This window comes from Salvia miltiorrhiza, chromosome 3 (genome assembly GCF_028751815.1).
Source record: "Salvia miltiorrhiza cultivar Shanhuang (shh) chromosome 3, IMPLAD_Smil_shh, whole genome shotgun sequence".
Taxonomy (NCBI): Eukaryota; Viridiplantae; Streptophyta; class Magnoliopsida; order Lamiales; family Lamiaceae; genus Salvia; species Salvia miltiorrhiza.
Genome location: NC_080389.1, coordinates 41,723,425 through 41,734,297, shown reverse-complemented (window position 1 = coordinate 41,734,297; position 10,873 = coordinate 41,723,425).

Sequence of the window (10,873 nt, the reverse complement as noted above, 5' to 3'; positions counted from 1 at the left end):
CATATTGATGTAAATTAACTAACAATTACTTTTATTAATAACAATTTTAAATATGTGAGCCATTATCTTTATCTCTTTAATTTAACTTTCTTTAATATTTGTGTCCAAAAGTGATAGATCATGAATATTGGGACGAGTGAATTTTTTTTAAAAAAAATTGTGTTTCATAAACCAAACAGAAAAAAGAAAAAAAAAAGATCTCTTGTTCTAAATAAAAGTGATAGTAGTCGTTGTGGTAGTTCAGAACCGATCACCTACCCACCGTGGGCATGCATAACGTGCCCACCATGATGTGGCAATTGTAATTATAGTAAGATAATTTTAATTATAATAGGATTTATTAATTATCTTTCCTAATTAAAATTGTCACATCAATGATGAGCACGTTATGCTTGCCCACGGTGAATAGGTGATCGGTTCTGTGTAATAGCTAGTGACTCTGGGGCTCGGGCGCATTGCTAGAGATACGAGAGTATCTTTAAACTACAAACTTTATGCTGAGTTATTTCTTTAAACAATATAATTAATACATATAATTAGACACGTCACAAGTCACTATATGTTCTATAGCGTTTAACTGAACTCATCATTTGTCGTAGAGTATACTGTTACCCAACCTCGTGGTAATAATGTTTTATTTCTTTGCTGACTTTATTTGATTTTTGTTTTTGCATTTCTTCTATAATTGCACGTTTCAAAATTCAATTCGGATAGAAGAAAAACATGATAAATTACTATTCTCGTTTTTGGTGAGGTTGAATTAATTTAGCTTTGCATTTTTGTGTTCCTACTTGCCACTTGCCACACTATATATATATTTGTGATATCTAGTATGTTTACAATGTTGTTGATAAATAGAATTCAATGACCTACCTATTCAAATGCATCAGAACCGATCACCTACCCACCGTGGGCATGCATAATGTGCCCATCATGATGTGGCAATTGTAATTATAGTAAGATAATTTTAATTACAGTAAGATTTATTAGTTATCTTTCCTAATTAAAATTGCCACATCAATGGTGGACACGTTATGCTTGCCCACGGTGGGTAGGTGATCGGTTCTGTCAAACGCATATATAAACTCTCGTAGATACCAAAGTTAGTATTTAACGAGATATAGTAACACAATAAGTAATAAAATCAGTAACAAAATTAAACACACGAAATGGTTACCCAATTCGGTGATAAAACACCTACGTCTAGGGGACCTTGTCCAAGGAAAACGTTCCACTATGAGAAGATAAGTTACAATAGGACTTAGAAAAAGACTCAACCTTTCTACGTCTCTATAACTTCCCAAACCGTCAACAACAGTGAAATATTGAAAGCTAGATAGCACTAACCTTCTAGATGTGAACCCCGACGAACACACCTATTCCCTTACAACACAATACACCAAAGCACCAAGTAAATTACCAACAAACGTACCTTGCTCAAGCCAACATAGAAAAGCAAAATACAGACACATGCTCAGTAACAGAGCAGTAACCGACTAACCGAAGACACAAAATATTCTAAAAAGATATAAGAATAAAGTCTGGCTTGATTCACGAAAATATTCTGGAGATGTACGACAACAGCCAATCCACATTCTTCTCTTCGCCTTTATATAGAAGATGTATAAAGGAGTCCAGCTTGATAAGAACTTTGCTTAGATTAAATTATTCTTCAAGAAATAAGAGTCCAATCGTATGATGCTTGATAAATTCGTGGACTATCTGATAAATGAGAAGTATGTCCATATAACAATTATACTTCAAGTAGGAGCCTTGTACTTATTCTTTACAATATCAAATCTGACAGATCTGGTAACAGCTCAGGTAACAGTCGACTCTGTTACTGTCTCTGTTACCGTCTACATAATGACAATACAATATAGAGAATCCATACTCTAACAAGAATTACTATGTCCATCCATGTCATGCACGATAAATATTGAAAATAAACAAATATTAAATAGAATTAAAATATGAATAAATACCAAATATATTTTAATAAATAAGTAAATAAATATTTTCATACACAAAAATAAATAAAAAGTTACAAAAATAATGAAGAGAGAGGAAATAAAATATTTTAAAATTTTAAAATTTTAAAATTTTCATAACTTATTCGTTTTAAATTTATTGTTTTTGATGATTTTTATATCATATTAAAGATCTTGTCACAGACTTAAATTTAAGATGCATATTGAATATTTTTTTTCATAAATTAAATTTGGCTATGTTTAGAAAAGAATTAGAGAGAGATAGAGAAATAATGAAAAAAATTGTGGGAGAAGAGGGTGAAAAAGGGAGGCAATAAATGAAACCTAAAAACTCAATTTTTATATATTACATAGATTAATAACCAATGTTTCCCCTCCTTTAACCCCATGCCTTTCCCCTTTTAGGTTTAAATTCATTCATAAATCAAGGATAAACATAAAATAAAATATACTACATAAATTATTGGCACCATCAAAATTATAAATAGAGAATTCACTACGAATATATGAAAATGAGGCATTACAAGATCATCTATTAGACATATTGTAAACAATATGAATGAATTGAAAACCGAAATTGAACGATGAATTCGAACAAGAAATTAAAGGAGATGCAGATTTACGTGGTTCGGTCGAAAGGACCTACATCCACGAAGGGCAAACTATCTCTTTATTGATTAATGCCGGAAACTCATCGGAGAATCAAGATTACAATGAACACTCAAAAAACTCGACTTGAATTACTATCACTCTAAATCTATCAGCTTAAATGCAACAGCTTTTAAGAGAGAAAAGTGAAGAAGACAATGAACTGCTAAGACCTAAAAACAGAGTTTATAACTAATAGGTTAAACACCCAAAAAAACGGTGTCGCGTGTCTTAGTAAGCCGTTATAACGGCATGAACTTAATTACGGGCACAACCTTCAACTTTCGGTATTTGCACTTCGACCCCTGATCTAGTTAAGCCTTCGCAATCATTAGCCATAATCTTCTACAATCTCCACCTTGACAAGAAGGCTTCAGCAACAGAAATTAGCTTTCCCTCAATCCACCCCACTACAAGGCTTCCACCACCCAATCATATACGCTGAGTAACCAGACGTATTAACCTTTGACAGTGCCTAAACTTCAAGGTTGGCAACGCCTTGGTTAACATATCTGCAACATTATCCTTTGTCCCTATTTTCAAAACTTTTACCAACCCTTTGGTGACTATATCCTTTACAAAATGATGTTGCACGTCTATGTGTTTAAGACCTCTCATGGAAAACTTTGTGCTTCACCAAATGTAAAACACTTTGACTATCACAATGTATAGTCACTGACTGTTGCTTTATTCTAAATTCTTTAATCAAACCTCTAAGCCACATACTTTCCTTCACTACCTCTCTGTTAAGGCCATGTACTCCGCCTCAGTGGTTGAAAGAGCTACAACACTTTGCAATGAAAACTTCCATGAAATAGCAGCTCCAAATAGAGTAAATACATATCCTAACTGAGATCTTCTGTTATCCAGATTTGCTGCATAATCTGAATCGACATAGCCTATCAAAACATCTCCTTTCAGATTGTCAACTTTCTTAAATAATATTTCATGCTTCAAGTACCTCATAATCCACTTCATTTCCTCCCAATGGTAATCTCCTAGATTACCATATATCTACTCAAAACACTTATAGCATGGGCCAAGTCTGGTCTTGTGCAAACCATAGTATACATTATGCTACCAACTGCATTTGCATAAGGTATTTTCATCATTTATTCTCTTTCTGCCTGAGACTTTGGTTTCTTCTCATTAGTTAACTTGAAGTGTAAATCAAGAGGAATAGATACCACCTTACACTCATGCGTATTAAATCTTTTAATCACTTTCTGTACATAATTCTCTTGCACCAACAAGAGCTTTCCATTTTTTCTATCCCTGCAAATATCCATGCCCAGAATTCTTCTAACATCACCTACTTGTTTCATTTCAAAAGTAGACTCCAAATCCCTTTTCAGTAGCTCTATTTCCCTTTTACTCTTGCTTGCTACAAGCATATCATCAACATATAGAGTAGGAAAGACATTGTGTCCTTATCAGCATTCTTAATGTATACACAGTTATCATACAATGATCTAGAGTAGCCAATCCTATTCATATGTTAATCAAACTTAAGGTACCACTGCCTACTACTTTGTTTCAGTCCACAAAGTGATTTTTGAAGTAGACATACCTTGTTTTCATTTCCTGGTAATATGAAACCCTCTGGCTGCTCCATGTGAATTGTTTCCTTTAAATCACCATGTAGGAAAGCTTTCTTTACATCAAGTTGTTCTAATTCTAAATCGAATTGAGCAACTAAAGCCAGTAACACTTTGATGGAAGTATTCTTGACTACGGGTGAAAACACCTCATTGTAATCAATTCCCTCCTTTTGGTTGTAGCCTTTTGCCACTAACCTAGCTTTATACCTGAGTATCTCTAGCATTTACCATTTCAATTTTCCTTTTAAACACCCATCTGCATCCTATTATTTTCTGCAAAGTTGGTATGTCTACTAGCATCCAGGTTGTGTTCTTTAATAAGGATTCCAGTTCTTTCCTCATTGCCAGTAACCATTTGTCTTTTTCTGAACTTGCAAAGACCTCTTTATAGTTCTATGGATGAGAATATAAAGTATCTGATGCTACAACAAGGGCATATGCTATAAGACTACCATCTTTGTATTTTAATGGTGGCTGAATGACTCTTCTATGTCTGTCTCTTTCTAGTTGATATCCTTATAGACCATGGTTATCATCATCTGATGCTTCTTGAATAGTGTCCGATATCTCATCATCTGACTTGCAACTATTCTCATTTATATCAATGGCAGTATCAGTAAATTGATTGTCTTGATGGTCATCATCAAGCTCCACCTCGAGCTGAGTTCCATTTAAATTCCTTTCTCTTTTGTCTAATGATTCTGGAGTTTTAGATTTCAGAAAAGCCATCTTCCTTTAATCAAAAATCACATCTCTGCTAATGATGATTCTCTTAATCACCAGGTTCAATACACCATAACCTATAACCTTTTGTTCATTTGGGATATCCCAGCATGGTATACCTTTTAGCCCTTGCTTATAACTTATCATGTTTTATGTGCGCATAAGCCTGGCAAGTGAATGTTCTTAGATAGTCATAGCTAACTGACCCTCCTAACCACCTTTCTTATGGGATTTCTTGTCCAATTGTAGATGATGGACTCGTATTGATAAGATATGCAGTTGTACTTATAGCTTCTTCCCATATAGTTTTAGGAATTCCAATTGACAGTAGCATGCATCTCACTTTATCCAGAATAGTTCTATTTAGTCTCTTTATTACACCGTTTTGCTGTCAATTCCCAGGAACTGTAGTGTGCCTTTTTATTCCATTCTCTGTGCAAAAGGACTTGAATTCACCAGACAAGAATTCCAATCCATTGTCAGTCCTGAGACACTTTACTTTTGATTCCTTTTCATTCTGCACATATTTACACCAGTCCTTAAATTTTGTGCATGCTTCATCCTTAGACTTCAAGATGTTAACCCAAAGCTTCCTTGAGTAATCATCCATCAGTGACAAGAAGCATTTTCCACCTCTCATCGTACTGATCTTGTTAGGCCCCCATAAATCTGCATAGATGTAATCCAAAGGTTTTTCTGATATATGCTTCCCAGTAGGAAAACCTTGTTTCTTACTTTTTCCCAATATACAGTGCTCACATTTCTCTAACTTGAAAGATTCACCTTCATTTAGGGTGCCTTTCTTGATCAAGTGATTCATTCCAGACTCACTTAAATGACCAAGCCTTACATGCCACAACATCCCTTTATCTTGACTGGCTACTGCAGATTCACCTACAACTATAACTCCATCAAGATGGTACAAGCCATTCCTTTTTGTTCTCTTCAAGAGTGTAGTTGAGTTCTTCATTACATAAACTGATCCTGACTTAAAGTTGAAATCATAGCCCTTCTTTTCCAATATCCCAAGGGAAATAAGATTTCTTCTTATTTCTGGGATATATCTTACTTCGGTGAGGATTCTGGTTGAGCCATCAAACAACCTCAGTTTGATGTTACCAATTCCTTTCACTTCACATGAATAATCATTCTCAAGTACTACAGATCTCATATCTTTGATTCTGAGGTCCATAAACCATTTCTTATGAGGGCTCATATGGAATGAACACCCAATAGTCCATAATCCAATAATTTTCTGCAGGACCATCCATCACATTCAATACTTCATGATCCATTTTATCCTCAGCTACATCAGCTGAATTCTTATTCTAATTTCCCTGCTTATGTTACTTCTTTCTCCAAGAGTTCCAGTTTTTCTTGATATACCCAGGTTTGTTACAATGGTAACATTTTCTGACCTCTTCTCCATCACCATCGTTCTGCTTGGATTAAGCCTCTTTCTTTGGCTGATAATTTCCCTTTTTGAACTTTCTAGATTTGCCTTTCTTTATGTTCAGACTTTCTGGTTGGGAAAAGCTTTTGCCATCTGATGATCTTCTATAACTCTTTTGTTTTAAGCACACCAATCACCTCATCTAAAGTAATTCGATTCTCCTACCGAATAAAATTGCATCCTTCAGATGTTCATAAGACTTTGGCAGCGAATTGAGTAACAAAATTGCCTTATCCTCATCTTAGATTTTACCATCCACGTTTTCCAAATCATCTAACTGCTCAATCAAATCCTTATCATCTGATATCTTATATTGATAGAGATATTGTTTAACATACAGTCTATTTGCAATGGTTTTAGACATGTATAATGAGTTAAGCTTATTCCATACCTTCAACTTTGTATATTCCTTGCAAACTTCACGAAGAACTCTATCTCCCAAGCAGAGAATGATTGTGTTATGGGCTCTCTGATCTATCTCTTCTCGACTGATCTTTGTGCTTCCTTCAGATTCATCCTTTCCTTTCGAATCGGTCTTAACTTCCTTTAATGTGTCGCCTAAGCCTTGTGACTCAACTCAAAACTCCTTATGAATTGACTCGCAATCGCACGAGGCCATTCTAGTGTAGTAAGCTAACACAAGTCGTCTCACAAGGAAGGCTAAGTAGGGCGACTAATCATGCTACTCACAGAAAAATAGTAAATCCTAAACACTTTAATCAATAGTTTGGGTTTGTTGTTACTCTCTCACTTACTCGACATAAAATAATCAACACAAAATAATTAGGCTTAAAAGAAACACATGATCAAGCAATATGATATATATAAGTCACCAACAAACACACGAGTGCAATGAAGTAGGAGTAATCTAGCGGGAAGAACGACAAGCAATGATGAGTTAAGCAATAACAAACTAAACTTCTCATATGTCACCAACTAAATCAACTATCAAATTCGATTAGCATGAAAATCTAATGCATCACTTATAAGAAATTCACCAACATTATCCAACATTAACAAATACCAAAGGCTATGGGAGAAATCAACGGGAAAATAACTAGGGTAAGCTCAATCATCAAGCATCACAATTGATCAAACAATAGATAGATAAACGAGGAAATTAAACAAGAGTAAACAATAGCATAAACGATGAATTACAAATAGCAACTAAAAACTCCAATGAGATAGACAAAGTTCATGAACAACCAAGAACAACCAAGGGAATTCAATAAAACTAGTAATGGGAATTCAAGAGTGTTCTTACAATAATCCAATTCAAAACTTCAATCCAAGCAATTCACAATGTTTAGAGCAAGTTTCTGTCTCACAAACTAAGGTAAAATGGTGGGAAAAAAAGGTCTGGAGGCTGTGAGCCGAAGATGAGAGTGAAACCTAGAAAATAGGTTTTATACTCAAAAATTCATAACTGCCGAAATTGCACAGGGGCGGCGGTCGCCGCCTACCCCCTACGCACAAATGTGGTGACGAGCACCGCAACGCGGCGGGCGTTGCGTAGGTGGTGGTTGTTCTTCTTCATCAAAACGCGATCCAAACTTAGCGAATCACCCAACATACCTCAACTTTCTGCAAAACAACACGAGTACACCAAAAAGCACTCGAGCAAGTATAAAATAACACCAATATGCACAGAGCATGCTTGAATGCGCACCAAACAAACCCACAAATAACGCCCAAAAATGAGGTAAACACCTTGTTTAATCAACAATGCTCGCATCTTGATCTTCCATAGATTGAAGTAATTTTTTCCATTGAATTTTTCAGCTTCGAATCTTGCTCCTGACATCGTGGAGAATCGCTTCCCACAGACGGTGCCAATTGTAAACAATATGAATGAATTGAAAACCAAAACTTAACAATGATTTCGAACAAGAAATTAAAGGAGACGTTGATTTACGTGGTTCGGTCGAAAGGACCTACAACCATGAAGGGTGAACTATCTCTTTATTTCTTAATGTCGGAAACTCGTCGAAGAATCAAGAGTACAATGAACACTCAAGAAACTCGACTTGAATTACTATCACTCTAAATCCATCAGCTGAAACACAGCTGCTTTTAAGGGAGAAAAGTGAAGAAGGCAACGAACTTCTAAGACATAAAAACAAAGTTTATAACGAATACGCTAAAAAAACGACGTCGAGTGTCTTAGTAGGCCGTTATAACTGCGTGAACTTAATTACGCGCACAACCTTCGACTTTCGATATTTGCACTTCAACCCCTAATCCATTTTAAGCCTTCGCAGTCATTAGCCATAATCTTCTACACAGATTATTCTCGTTCAATATATAATTGAGTCAAACTGTAACCATGGTTTTTTTTTAATGATTATTAATTATTTCCATTTCTTCTCGATAATTCAAATTCCCAATCTAATAACCATGGTTTTTTATTTTAATTACTAGCATTTGCATCCCGTGCAATGCACGGGAAAATATTTTTTATTTTTTATATTTATATAAAAAATAATATTAATTTAATTATCATACTCATAAATATAATAAAATTTATTTTTAACTAAATGTATTAGAATTGAATATTAAAAAATAAAAAAGAATTTACAATTATAAAATTTGATATTATGAAAAGCCAAAAAAATAAGTTAAAAAAATACTAATAGAAAAGAATTAAAAATACATTTTTTTTCAAAAAGATGAGAGAGGAGAGAGAAATTTATAAAATTTTAATATTTAAACAAATTTAATTTGTACATTTTAAATCATATATTTACATAAAATATATAAAATATATCAAATACCGTGATCTTTAATTTGATATGCATATTAAATATTTTACAATTAATCCAATTTTACAATTTGAAAAAATAAAAAAATTAATGGAAATATGTAAATGGAATATTAAAAATTAATGGTTGTTTCTTAAAAAAAAGGTTAATGGCAGTTATCTACACATAATTAAATGTGCATGCGAAAATTTACAAATATTAATTTGAGTTTGAACTTTTGACTTTAATTTTTCTATTATTCACAAAATTGCCACCTAAATCAATTTGAAATCAATTTCAAATTGGAAACTCCCTTTTTAATATAGTATAGAATTTTAATTATTCTCCATTTCTTCTCGATAATTGAAATCCTCAATCCAATAATAGGAGGGGAAGTCGTAATACCTGAGTTGCGCTATAACTTCGGAGTTCAAATTATTTATAATTTATAATTGGTTTATCATTAGAATTTACAATACGTGGGATCTAAATGATTTTAGAGCGACATTATTATTATTGATAGTTTTTTTTTTCTCCTTGTTGAGAACCCTTGTTTTTTCTCCTAGTTGAGAACCATTGTTTTTTTCTCGTCTCTGCAGTGTTGTCTCTTTCTCCGTGGTCATGGAAGATCAAATGGCGGCTCTAAATCTATCAAATGAAGATGATGAACTGATCCTTGATGACGAGATTGCGGGAGATCCATCTGTCCCGGTCGATCTATGCTTGGTCGGACGATTCCTTACTGATCAAGGAATCAATTTTAACCTCATGCGCAACCGTTTAGCCAGTATCTGGAAGCCTGGCAAAGGAATTTTTGTGAAGGATATTGGTAAAGGGAGGTTCATATTCCAATTTTTCCATGAGCATGATCTGTTGCGGGGGTTCGAAGGCGGCCCGTGGTCCTTTGGGAACTTTCCGCTGATTCTACATCGACTGAAGAAAGGTGAATTTCCTCTTGTTGTCCCTCTAGACATTCTACCTTTTTGGATCTAAGTTCATGATCTTCCCGCCGGTTACTTGACGGCGGGAGTTGGCAAATTACTGGGAAACTTTATTGGCAAATTCCTTGAATATGATAGCACCAATTCTTCAAGTGTTTGGCGCCAATATATGCGAATTCATGTTGGTATTAGGGTGAATGACCCTCTCAAGCGTTTCAAGAAAATTAAGCATAAGGATGGCTCATCTTTTACAGTAAACTTCAAATATGAGCGACTCAATATTTTCTGTTTTCTTTGTGGGAGATTAGGTCATTCCGAAAGTTACTGTGAACTTATCTTTTCTGCGACAAAAGATACACCGAGGGAGTGGGGAGTTGGACTCAAAGCTGCGGACCGGCGGAGTTTGAGTTTTACAGGCGATAAATGGCTTCGTTCGGATGACGGCAAAAACCCTAGCAAGGAGGCGGCGGATGCTAGGGTTGTGAGCGAGCCGCAAATTATGGAAACAAAACGGAAGCTCGCTGAAAATCAGGATTCTAATATCCCGATAACGGTTGCCTATAATTTTAGAAAGGCTATCCCACCAAATTCGCACAGGCTGGTCCTCCAAGATATTACTTCCGAAAATCATGGAAATGAATCAATGCAGGTTGATGGTTCGTCGCTAGTTCTCTTTGATGAACGCAAACGACGTCGTGGTTCTTCCTCAATGGCTACTGACTCTTCCCTCACATCGGACAACTTTCCTGCTGGTCTTACCGGGGATATTTTCGAT